Here is a 13,538-nt window from a genome sequence, read left to right as displayed (position 1 = left end):
CTCGACCATTTCAGAGGCGGCAGTCAAGAATCACCAACAACACTGTGGGTGTCACACACCCAGGTTGGCAGATTTGAACCGGATGAGTATTTACATGGTCACCATTCGACTTTTAATTCCAGATTTTTATTGAATGTAAATTTGCTGTGGTGGGATTTGAACCCGGGTCACCAGAGCATTACCCCGGGTCTCCAGTGACAACACCACTCCACCAACTGTCTCCCCTCATGTCATTATCGTCAATGAGATTAAAGATCATCCGGCAGCAGTTTTGCACTGATCTTCCTACATGGCTTCATTTGGACAGCCACTTTCCATGTTTTGGCAACTTTCCTCAGATTTAGACCAAAGTACACCCACTTTTCTTTTCTTCGATGGTAGCATGAGTGTCACTCTTGCTACTTCCTACTAGCACTGCTGTTCTGGAAATATAACGTTAATCTTTTCAAAGCACGGTGCAGGTGATAATCAAGGTGACCTATTTTGCACACAGGCACAATAGGTACCACCACAGTCCTTTCTGTGCTCGAAGGAGTGCGGTTTTAATGGAAAAGTGTTTCGCAAATAGGAAACTGTTTGACAAAGACTAACAATCACAGCACTGTTCTCCTGACTCAAACCCTCCCCAATCAGTAAAAAGATTGCGAGACAACTTTTCCCTCAGTCGATGCCCTTGAATTCTTTTGCCAGTTTAAAGCAGATCTGCCGTACAACCAGAAAGTGCAGCCTGCCCGATTAGGATGTCTGTTTTAGTGGCTGGTACATCCTGGCCTTTCTCTCATTCGAGGGCAAGAGAAGGAAGACAATGCCAGGGAGATGAGGCTTTCTGAGTTTCCACAGCAGCAGTAAAAGTAAGTTGTTAAACTCACGGAACCTGTAGCTTTAATAACAGAAGTCCACCGTCCCTATGTGGCATCTTGCAGGTGAGAGTGAAACAACGCGGTCCCAAAGCCCCTCTGCCTAGATTACTCCGAGCTAATATCCAATCTCTAGAAAACAAGCTAGACGAACTTAAAGCCAGACTCACTTTTCAAAGAGAACTAAGGGACTGCTGTGTGCTCTGTTTCACGGAGTCATGGCTCACTCCTGCTTCACCGGACTGTGCCCGACAACCAGAGGGCTTCTCAATCCACCAAATGGACCGTACGGCGGCCTCAGGCAAGGCAAGGGGAGGTGGGGTCTGCCTCCTAATCAACACCTCCTGGTGCCTAGATGTAGCAACACTGGCGAGTTTCTGCTCCCCAGACCTAGAATACCTGACGCTACAATGTCGCCCATACTACCTTCCGCGGGAGTTCAGCTCCGTTATCCTCACGGCAGTTTACATCCCACCCCATGCGAACGTGAAAATCGCACTGGACGAAATATTCACCACCACAAATAGCCTTGAAATGAAACATCCCGAGGCCTTGTTCATTGTAGCTGGGGACTTCAATCAAGCCAAGCTCAAGAGCGTACTACCAAGTTACCACCAACACATCACCTGTTCCACCAGAGGTCCAAACATCCTGGACCACTGCTACACAAATATCAAACATGCCTACCGCTCTATCACCCGCCCACACTTTGGCAAATCTGACCACAAGGCTGTGCTCCTGCTCCCGGCTTATAAGCAAAAACTGAAGCGGGAGAATCTGTCAAAGAAAGTTGTGCATTGTTGGTCTGAGGAATCGGATGATCTCCTACAGGACTGCTTAGAGTCAGTGGACTGGTCTGTATTTAAAAACTCTGCGACCAGCCTGAACGAGTACGCCACTACAGTAACTGACTTCATTACTAGCCCACTACACACTGTGAAGAACAGTCTTCACAGTGTGTAGAAGACTGTGTGCCAAAGAAGGAAATCCATGCGTTTCCCAACCGGAAACCCTAGATGAACAGGGCTATCCACTGCTTGCTGAAGTCTAGGTCTGAGGCGTTCAAGTCAGGCAACCTTGACCTCTACAAGAAAGCCAGATATGATCTGAAGAAATCCATCAAAGATGCCAAAAGAGGCACTCCCCGACTATCGTCGGCCTTTGGGGCCGCCACGAGCAGCCAGTGGGGCCGGTTTAAAAGCCGGCAAAGAACCCCGCGCGGGTGTCAGGCGGCGGGGGCTGAGGCGCCGGGCCCGGCAGGTCGGAGCAGCGGGGGCGGAGCTATGAAGAGGTCGAGGCGGCAGGCCCGAGTGCCATGTAGGGAGGGTGCTCCACATCGGATGGCTCCCACCTAGGAAGAAGAAGGTTTGAAGCCTGGTCCCAGGTGAATGTAGAGGAGAAAGAAAGAAGATTCATGGAAGTTTGGTAAAAGTTTTTTTATTCTCAAAAAAGAAGAATGTCAGATTGATGAAGGGCAGGAGGGTGAAGGGGGAGAGAGGAGAAAGGAAAGAAGATAAAAAACAATAAGCCGCTAAAAGATGCGAAAAGCAGCGTCAAAGAAAGGAGGAAACGCGGGTTCGCCGCCGAAGGAGAAGACGAGCAAAAGCAAAAGTGTTGACAGGATGGCGGAAGCCGAACTGCAAGGCGGGGCCGCACTACTTACGGTGGAGAAGATGACCGAGGTGATGGTGGTGGAGCTGGAAAAACGTTTGGTGAGGCACATGGAGATCCTGAGGAAAGAGATGGTGGTCGTGGTGAGGTCATTGTTGGAGGAGGCAATCGGCCCGATCAGGGTGGAGGTGGCAAAGGCATCGGCCGAGGTGAGAGAGCAGGGCGAGAAGATGAAGGAGGTGGAGGAGGCCGTGACACGACACAGCGACCAGGTCACCTCGATGGGAGACGAGCTGCGGAGGGCGGTGGAGGTTAACAGAGGGCTCCGAGCAAAGCTGGAAGACTTGGAAAACCGCTCAAGGCGGCACAATTTGAGAATTGTGGGCTTGCCCGAAGGGACAGAGGGCCCAAGGCCAACGCAATACTTCGCTAAGAAGTTGGCGGAGCTGATGGGGGAGGGTGAGAACCCCAACCTGTACGAGCTAGACCGAGCTCATCGGTCATTAAGGCCGAAGCCCAAAGTGAACGAGCCGCCAAGGGCAGTAATTATCTGCTTCCATAAGTTTTGCATGAAGGAGAAAGTATTAAGCTGGGCGAAGCAGAAGCGTGAGGTGCTTTGGGATGGTACTGCGGTTCGGATCTACCAGGACTGGACGGTGGAGTTGGCAAAAAGACGAGCGGCGTTTGGGCGAGTGAAGGCGGCTTTGTACAAAAAGGGGGTGCGATTTGGTGTGGTGTACCCGGCGAAGTTGATAGTAACATATAACGCCAAAGACTTTTATTTTGAGACAGCGGAGGCGGCTGAGGCGTTCGTGAGGGCAGAAGGCTTGGGAGAGACGTGAAGAGCGGAACTGGAAGAGAGACTGTGGACTGTGTTTGAGCGGCTGGAAAATGTACAAATGTAACAACTTTCCTTTTACTGATTTGTATTGAAATTTGAAATTTACTTCTCTTTGCATTGTTGCAGAGTTCAAGTTAATGGCGTTCTGTGTTGCGACGGTTAAATGTTATGTTAGTGAATTGTAGATGTTGGATTGTTGGGTTTGTTTTGGAGTTTCTTTCTCTGGGACCGGGTGGAAGGGGGCGAGAGGTATTGGCGGGGGGGAGCTACCCGCGCTAGCTAACTAGAGTCAGTTAGCGAACGGGGGTGAGGTGAGAGGAGGACGTTGGAGCCTGGGTAGCAGGCTTCAATGGGCCTACGAGGCGAGCAAGAGGGGGTGGAGGGAGGGATGTTGGAGGATGTTTTTGTAGGGGGAGTTCTTGGGAGGGGGGGGGGGGAGGGGTTCGATGTTAACAATGGACAGGGGCGGGTCAGGCTTATGGGGCAGGGCCCGGTGGTATGGTGATGGTGGATAAGAAAGGTTGGGGGGGGGTGAGAGACCGCCAGTAAGGATAATCACGTGGAATGTGAGAGGGCTAGGAGCTCCGGCCAAGAGGTCAAGGGTGCTTGCACATCTTAAAAGTTTGAAAGCCGATGTAGCAATGCTGCAGGAGACTAACTTGAGGGTGAAGGACCAGGTGAGACTTAAAAAGGGCTGGGTTAGCCAAGTGTTTCACTCCGGATTTGATGGAAGGGCTCGAGGGGTAGCGGTGCTGGTCAGCAAAAGGGTACGCTTCCAGATGGAGAAGGTGGTGGCAGATCAAGGGGGTAGATATGTGATTGTGACAGGGGCATTGGAGGGGAGATAACAGTGGCGCTGTTAAGTGTATACGGTCCCAATTGGGACGATGTGGGATTCGCGAGGAAGGTGGTTGGGGCTATTCCCGACTTAGACACGCATGAGCTGATTGTGGGGGGGGACTGGAACCTGGTGCAGGAGCTAAGGTTGGACAGATCACGGCCGCGCTTGCTGGTCCCATCAGGGGGGGGCGAAGGCGCTGGCTGGGCTAATGGTGGAAATGGGAGGGGTGGACCCTTGGAGGTTCCTGCACCCAAGGGAACGGGAGTACTCGTTTTCCTCAGCGGTTCATAAGGTATACTCGCGGATCGACTTTTTTGTGGTGGGGAAGGCTTTGCTGGCTGGAGTCAAGGGGTCGGAATACTCTGCAATTGCAGTGCCAGATCACGCTCCACATTGGGTGGATATGGTGCTGGAGAAGGGGGCAGCGCAGAGACCGGGGTGGAAACTGGATGTGGGGCTTTTGGGGAACCAAGTATTCTGTGAGAAAATTGAAAAGGTAATTAAGGAATATGTAGGTTTCAATTGTACGGGTGAGGTGTCGAAGGCAGTCGTCTGGGAGGCTCTAAAGGCGGTGGTGAGAGGTGATGTAATTTTGTTTAAGGCTAGGGTGGATAAGGAGGAGAGGTTGGAGCGGCAGAGGGTAATAGATGAGATGTTGGAGGTAGATAGGAGGTATTCAGAGGATGGGGACCCGGCGAAGCTGGTAAAGAGGAAGGAACTACAGGCGAGCTTCGACCGACTGTCCACCAGGAAGGCGGTGCGCCAACTGAGATGAGCAAGGGGTGCAGCTTATGAACATGGAGATAAGGCAGGGCGTATGTTAGCAGGTCAGCTCCGGAGGGAGGCAGCGGCAAGGGAAATTCTTCAGGTGAAGGATAGGGCAGGGAAGTTGGTGGTGGCCCCAGTGCTGATTAACAAGGTTTTTGAGGAGTTTTATGAGAGGTTGTACAAGTCAGAGCCACCCGGGGGAGACCGTGAGATGCAGGAATTTCTAGATGGGTTGGAGTACCTGAGGCTAGGGGAGGGGGACAGGGCTACATTAGAAGGAGCAATAGTGGAGCAGGAGATAAAGGATGCGATTGGGAGGATGCAGTCGGGGAAGGTGGCAGGGCCGGATGGGTTTCCGGTGGAATATTATAAAAAATTTAAGGATAGGTTGGCACCCCTGATGGTGGGGATGTTTGAGGAGGTGACAGGGAAGGGAGTGTGCTGCAAACCTTGGGGCAGGCATTGATTTCACTGCTGCTAAAAAAAAGATAAGGATCCGACGGAGTGTGGGTCGTATCGGCCCATATCACTTCTGAATGTGGACGTAAAAGTGTTGGCGAAGGTACTGGTGGGTAGGCTGGAGGAGTGCCTTCCGAAGGTGATAGGGGAGGATCAGACGGGGTTCGTGAAAGGGAGGCAGCTGTTTTCGAACATTAGGAGGGTTTTGAACGTTGTTATGGCACCGGCGGAAAGAAAGGAAACAGAGGTAGTTGTGGCATTAGACGCCGAGAAGGCATTTGATCGGGTAGAATGGGGGTACCTGATGGCAGTGCTGGAGCGGTTTGGGATTGGACCAAGGTTTGTGAACTGGGTAAAGCTATTATATAAGGAGCAGAAGGCGAGTGTCCGCACAAATAATATCAGTTTGAGATATTTCTCTCTCCACCGTGGGACGAGACAGGGATGTCCTCTGTCCCCCCTGCTGTTTGCACTTGCGATTGAGCCGTTGGTCATCGCATTGAGAAGTTCGGGAGCATGGAAAGGAATAGTGAGGGGGGTATAGAGCATAGGGTGTCCTCATATGCCGACGACTTGCTGCTGTATGTGCCGGAGCCGAGTGCGTCGATAGGAGGAATATTGGAGCTACTGCGGGTATTTGGGTCTTTCTCGGGGTACAAGTTGAACCTGGACAAGAGTGAGTACTTTGTGGTGTCTCGGCCGGGGGTGGGGGGGCTGCCATTCCGTAGAGCAGGGACTCATTTTAGGTATCTGGGGGTGCAGGTTGCCCGGGAGTGGGGGAGGCTTCGTAGGTACAACATCACTAGTTTGGTGGGGAGAGTGAAAGCCGATCTGGCAAGGTGGGACGGCCTTCCTCTGTCACTGGTGGGTCGGGTGCAGGTGGTTAAAATGAATGTGTTGCCGCGATTCCTATTTATTTTTCAATGCCTACCGATTTTCCTGCCAAAGACTTATTTCAGGGAGATTGAGGGAAGGATTACCTCATTCATATGGGGCGGGAAGGTGGCCAGAGTGAGAAAGGTGCTGCTACAGAGGGGAAGGCAGGCAGGGGGTTTGGGTCTCCCGAACTTGTTGTACTACTACTGGGCGGCGAATGTGGAGAAAGTGCGGAGCTGGGTCAGAGGGGTGGATTCTCAGTGGGTCAGAATGGAGGAGAGTTTGTGCAGGGGTTATTGGCTGAAGGCACTTGCAACAGCGCCGCTCCCGATAGCTCCGGGGAAATATTCAGGGAGTCCGGTAATAATAGCTTCATTGAAAATCTGGAGACAGTTTCGCCAACACTTCGGGTTGGGTTTAGGGTCAAGGGAAATGCCGATTCGGGGGAACCACAGATTTGAGCCAGGGAGGTGGGATGGAAGTTTTCGGAAATGGGAATAGAAGGGGATTAAGACGCTAAAAGATTTGTTTCTTCGGGGTCGGTTTGCAGGATTGAGGGAGCTGGAAGCGAAGTATGGGCTAGAGCAGGGAGAAGGGTTTAGGTACATGCAGGTTCGGGATTTTGCCAGGAAGGAGATACAGAGCTTCCCAGAGGAACCGGCCTCCACATTGCTGGAGGAGGTGTTGACCACAAGGGGACTGGAGAAGGGGGCAGTGTCAGCGGTGTACGGAAGAGGATAAGGCACCACTGGAAGGGATCAAAGCAAAGTGGGAGGAAGAGCTGGGAGAGGTTATGGAGGAGGGGGTCTGGTGTGCGGTGCTCCGTAGAGTGAATGCCTCCACCTCATGTGCGAGATGAATTGACACATTCCCAACTGAGATCAAGAACTTACGGGAAACGGTGCAAATTTTATTGACACCAGGCCAGGTTTCCGGCAAGTAATATTTATTTTTCTGTGAAGTTTATTAATAAGGAAAGCGGTAATGCAAACAAGGCTTTTCATAAGTTACAAAAAGTGACTCGAACGTGAATCTTGTCTTTTGCAATCTCCAAGAAGCAAATGACAAATGCATTTTTTTTCAGTTGAACTGATGCACGTGTTTACATGGAACCATGGAATCCCTCCAGTGCAGAAGGAGGCCATTCGGCCCATTGAGTCTGCACCGACCCTCTGAAGGAGCACCCCACCAAGCCCATTCCCCTATCCCCATCTAACCTGCACATCCTTGGACACTAAGGGGGAATTTTAGCATGGCCAATCCACCTAACCTGCACATCTTATGGACTGTGGGAGGAAACCGGAGCACCCGGAGGAAACCCACACAGACACGGGGAGAATGTGCAAACTCCGCACAGACAGTGACCCAAGGCCATAATTGAATCCGGGTCCCGGGCGCTGTGAGGCAGCAGTGCTAACCACTGTGCCACCATTATAGATGGTAACAAATTAGGTCTTGATTTCATTTTAACTTAGAAAGGCAGTTGTTCATAAATCAACTAAACCTACAACTCAAGTTAAGTTCTCAGCGAGGTTGCGAAATTATACAAATCGCAACTACCAAACTGTTCCCTTTTCATCAAATCAAAATGACAAGTAAGGTATTTTTATTGTGATTTCCCACTGCTTGCTGTTTTAGTTCTTTATTTCAAAGATAGAACACTCGTCCCCCACGAACCATAAACCACTCCCAGTTTCCTTTCTGAAGCCTGACAATTACCCAGCTTATGAACGGTGTAATATTAACCTCTCACTCACCCTCAACATGAATTTTACCAGAGAAACCCATTCTGAAAGTTCTATCAAATATTTTGGCAATATATAGTCAATGCATCATTTCATACGAGGCACAGCCGTACAACAAAGAGAGCGAGAAGCAATCAGTGATTAGAGATAAGGGATAAAAAAGTGAATATTACCTGCAGTAATGGTAAGCACAAAACCATTGTCGGGTGTTGTACAAACCCATCTGGTTCACTAAGGCCCTGAAGGGAAGGAAATCTGCCATCCTTACCTGGTCTGGCCTACAGCAATGTAGTTGACTCGTAACTGCCTTTTCTGAAATGGCTGAGCGAGACAGTCTGTTCATGTGAATATATGGGGCGGGATTCTCCGCCGCCGGAATTCTCCGTTTTGCCGGCACCTGGGGGTTTCCCAAAGGCGTGGGGCTGCCCCACAATGGGAAACCCCATTGACTGGCTGGCGTAACGGAGCATCCCGCCGACGGGTCGGGGCAGGAAAGTGGCACAGGGGGGCAGAGAATCCAGCCCATGACCTGCAAGCTGGTGAATTGCTTTTATTTATTACTATTGATAATTATGAGGATATTTTCTGCCTGGATGGCCTCTGGAACCTTTGCAGACAGCTTTCAAATTTCTCCTCACATCATTGGTTTACAAACTTACTGGACCGGCGGGCAGGAAATTCCGGTCAGAATCCTTTGGAGAGGCCAAGAAACAGGAAAACCCAGAGCCAACAAGGAAAAAATGCTTGAAAATATCTCTCTGACACCCCCCCCCCTTAGGTCACCAAACTAGTCCAGGAACTCAGGTGGCCTGTTTATTACTCAGCCTCCCATTTCAGGGAATCCACTAGGAGGTTGCCAGATACGACAGCAGTCCCTCCCTGACTCCAGTAAAACACCAACAGGGGTGGAATGGAAGGTGACCCTTAATTGGGCAGATACCTGGCTCAACTGACTGCCCAGTGGGCAACCACTCTGCTGAGGTCTTCACGAGTGGTAAAATGCCATGACAGCAGCAGGAAACATCGAGCTCCCCTCCCAAAACTTTCCATTGCATTTTACTTGCTATCCTGCCCCCCAGCCCATCTCCAAAGACCTGCTAAATTCCAGCCCCTGATCTACAGAGCTTCAAGCTGCCGTGAACATAATGCCTCTTCTGCGCGTGCATTGCAACATCGTGTGGGCATTGAATAACACAAAATATATTACGGGACAGTTTACAATGGCAAAGAATCAGAAAGTTTTTCAGCTGGGTCACAGCCATGAACAGAACTGAAAAGCATGTCCTATTTATGCTGTGAGCGGAAAGTTGGTAATGAGGGTCCTCCCCTATGCCTCGTCTCTCCACGGAGGCTGTTCAAAGACTTCCGCGATATGTCAACTGACTCACAGTTATATTTCACCCAAACATTCGGTTTTAACACGTGTTCATTTAAAAAACGTCAAATGCTTGAAATCTTAAATCAGAAAAAGAAAATGCTGGAAATCAAAATACATCAGCACCGGCAAAGTAGAGAAGACAAGACAGGATTTTGTGTGAGATCCGTTGTAAGACTGTGCTGTCTAAAGTTCTCCTCTGAAACATCAACTTATCTTGTCTATTTACTAATGTTGATTGAACTGTTGCAACATTTGTTTTTGATACTCACCAAATCCAAAACACAACAGGGAGGATCCCATCACCTGTGGTAATGTGGGCATTCTTACCCCACCCCCTTGGGCCTAATAATAAACACACTTTGAGGGTGTAAATGAAAGGAATATTTTGGTTGTCAGACTTGACTAGTTTGCATTTGTTGTGCAAGGAGCCACAATAAATGCATAACCAAAAAATCACTTCTGCCCATGTGTCAAGGAGTCTTTTAAGGTTACATATTTTTGCTTGCATGCACGGGAGCTCACAAGTAACATCTGTATGGCAGTGTACTGACTATATCACTGGATTTGATTTGATTTTGTATATTGTCACATGTACCGAAATACAGTGAAAAGTATTTTTCTGCAGCCGAGGGAACGTACACAGTACGTACATAGTTGACAAAAAGAATAATCAACAGAGAACATTGACAAATGGTACATCAACAAAGTGATTGGTTACAGTGCGGAACAAGGGACCAAACAAAGCAAATACATGAGCAAGAGCATTGGTAATTCACAGAATTAAAGTTCAAACCCCGCCCCGAGAATTTGCAGATTTGAATTCAGATTAAAATCTGTAAATTGCAAGTTCAAATCAACAAAAAGTAACAATGAAGCTGTTGGATTGACATAAAGGCCCAATTAGTTCATTCATTTAAGCGAGGAACCTGCTGTCCTTACCCAATCTGGCCTATATGTGACTCCAGTCCAACATCAACATGGCTGAAGTATCAATACCGCACCAAAGTGCCCTCTTTCCAAGGGCCGGTGCAGACTCGATGGGCTGAATGGCCTCCTTCTGCATTGTAAATTCTATGATTCTCGATAAATGTTTACGTCCTGAGGTGGGGCTTAATTCTATAACCTTCAAACACGGGAGTGAGAGGCAGAAGTAATTCAGTTCCATCAATCCGCGATGAGCATCTTCACCACACAGCTGTTCAAGAAGGAAGCCAATCCTAACTTTCTCAGAGCAACTAGGAATAGGTAATAAATATCTGTCTCTCTCCTATACACAGTCTATGTTCACACCTATGTAAACGTGATAACTCACAAAATGCTATGGGGCGTGAGTTGCCATCTCCGTGCAGCCACCCACGCAACATGGCGGAGACCTACAGGGGCCCGGCACGGAGGAACATAGGCCCCCCCCCTGGGATCAGCCCGCCCGCCAATCGGTAGCCCCCGATCGCGGGCCTGGCAACCGTGGAGACCCCCCCCCCCCGGAGTCGGATTACCCCCCTCCTCCCCCACCAGGACGGCCCCCGCAGCCAGAACGCCAAGGTCCCGCTGGGTAGGACCATCCGCCAACAACGCCGGTGGGACTCGGCGGAACCCGCCCCGTCGAGCGCGGAGAATCGCCGAGCGCCATTGCCGCCGATTATCCGGTGATTTGGTAGCCCGGCATCGGAGCGGCATGGCGGGATTCGCACGCCCCCCCCCCGGCGATTCTCTGACCCGGCGCGAGCTCGGAGAATCCCACCCCCGAGATCAGAAACAATGGCCGCGATTCTCCCAAAATGGAACATAAAATAATAATCTTTATTAGTGTCACGCTCATATGCAGATTTGCTAAAAAGTGATCCCGCCCATTAGAACGTTGATGTACGATCAATTGTACAAAGACTCAGATTGGGTACAACTGAGGCTTTATTGCAGTAAGATGCGTGGCCTTCTACAGCAGCTGGCGAAATGGCAGCTGAATGGAGGACATGCATATTTATACTCCTCCTCCTGGGCGGAGCCAGCAGGCAGAGACTACCGGCGAACCTGTAGTACAGGTCCTACCTTACATCCCCTAATACAGGTGTACAGTGGTTCACCACATTCACCCCTGTTAAAAATGAGTCCGGCGGGGGTGGTGTAGAACTATATACCGTATTGAAAATTATGTACAATGTTTAATTAAAAGGAAGTGAGAAAAAAAAATGTCCTCTTGACTGGTGCCAGTTAGAGGCTCAACCGGTCTGGTGCCTTGACATTCTGCTGGGAGCGACGTAACGGTGGCGGCGATGTCGATGCTGGCGACGTCGGTGTCGGCCTGATGTTGGATGACTCCGGGAGCATGCCAAAATCCTCTTCGTCTTCTTGTGTGGGCAGGGCAAGGAAGGATGGACCTGGTGGGGTTAATGTTGGAAGTGCCGGGGGAGGGGAGGATGGCGCCTGGACGGGGAAGTGTGTATGGGTGGAACCTGCTGGTGCCAGGTCCCTGAGGGAGACAGTATCTTGGTGGCTGTCGGGGTACGCCACATAGACATATGGGGGTTGGCATTAAGCAAGTGTACCCTATCCACCAACGGGTCCGCCTTGTGGAGTCGGACGTCTCTACGGAGCAGGACCGGTCCTGGAGCTGCGAGCCAAGATGGGAGCGACACCCCGGATGTGGACTTCCTGGGGAAGGTAAAGAGACGTTCATGGGATGTGTTATTCGTAGCGGTGCACAGTAGTGACCGGATGGATTGTAGTGCATCAGGGAGGACCTCCTGCCAGCGAGAGGCTGGGAGGTTCCTGGACCGTAGGGCCAGCTGGATGGCCTTCCAAACCGTCCCGTTCATCATAGAATTTACAGTGCAGAAGGAGGCCATTCGGCCCATCGAGTCTGCACCGGCTCTTGGAAAGAGCACCCGACCCAAGGTCAACACCTCCACCCTATCCCCATAACCCTGTAACCCCACCCAACACTAAGGGCAATTTTGGACACTAAGGGCAATTTAGCATGGCCAATCCACCTAACCTGCACATCTTTGGACTGTGGGAGGAAACCGGAGCACCCGGAGGAAACCCACGCACACACGGGGAGGATGTGCAGACTCCGCACAGACAGTGACCCAAGCCGGAATCGAACCTGGGACCCTGGAGCTGTGAAGCAATTGTGCTAACCACAATGCTGCCGTTCTCCCTCTCTACCTGCCCGTTTCCCTGGGGGTTGTAGCTGGTCGTTCTGCTGGAGGCGACACCCCTGCTAAGCAGGAGCTGTCGCAGCTCATCACTCATGAATGAGGATCCCCTGTCGCTGTGGATGTAGGCGGGGAAACTGAACAGAGCGAAGATTGTGTTGAGGGCCTTGATGATGGTGGCAGACATCATATCGGGGCATGGGATGGCGAAGGGGAGTACTCATTGACCACACTGAGGATATACGTGTTTCAGTCGGTGCAGGGGAGCGGCCCTTTGAAATCAATGCGTTCAAAGGGGCGGGAGGCCTTCACCAGGCGCGCACAGTCCAGCCGGTAGAAGTACGGCTTGCACTCTGCGCAGACCTGGCAGTCCCTGGTGACTGTCCGCACTTCCTCGACGGAGTAGGGCAGGTTGCGAGCCTTGACAAGATGGTACAATCGTGTGACCCCTGGGTGACAAAGGCCCGGTCTTGATAAAGTGGAAAAAGTGAGTGACCCCTGTGTGGCAGAGGTCCTCGTGGAGGGCCCGGAGTTGGTCTACTTGTGCGCTGGCACATGTACCTCGGGATAGGGCGTCTGGGGGATCGTTGAGTTTGCCGGGGCGATACAAGATCGCGTAATTATAGGTGGAGAGCTCGATTCTCCACCGAAAGATTTTATCATTTTTGATCTTTCCCCGCTGTGTATAATTGAACATGAAGGCTACCGACCGTTGGTCAGTGAAGAGAGTGAATTTCCTGCCGGCCAGGTAATGCCTCCAATGCCGCACAGCTTCAACGATAGCTTGGGCCTCTTTTTCGACGGCCGAGTGCCGAATTTCTGAGGCATGAAGGATGCGGGAAAAGAACTCCACGGGTCTGCCTGCCTGGTTTAGAGTGGCGGCAAGGGCGACGTCTGAAGCTTCGCTTTCTACTTGAAAGGGCAGTGTCTTGTCTACTGCGTGCATCCTGGCCTTGGCGATATCGGCTCTGATACGGGCGAAGGCCTGTTGTGCCTCGGCCCTAAGG

General features: G+C 51.0%; 1 protein-coding gene across 2 annotated transcripts in view; it reads right to left on the bottom strand.

The window, feature by feature from the left end:
* prkcha (protein kinase C, eta, a) overlaps nt 1–13,538 on the bottom strand; it is a 302,477-nt gene that overhangs the window by 119,095 nt on the left and 169,844 nt on the right. The window lies entirely within an intron of this gene.

Source organism: Scyliorhinus torazame, chromosome 2 (assembly GCF_047496885.1).
Source record: "Scyliorhinus torazame isolate Kashiwa2021f chromosome 2, sScyTor2.1, whole genome shotgun sequence".
NCBI classification, from domain to species: Eukaryota; Metazoa; Chordata; class Chondrichthyes; order Carcharhiniformes; family Scyliorhinidae; genus Scyliorhinus; species Scyliorhinus torazame.
The sequence above is the reverse complement of the archived record's forward strand: the minus strand, read 5'-3'. Positions and strand labels throughout refer to the sequence as shown.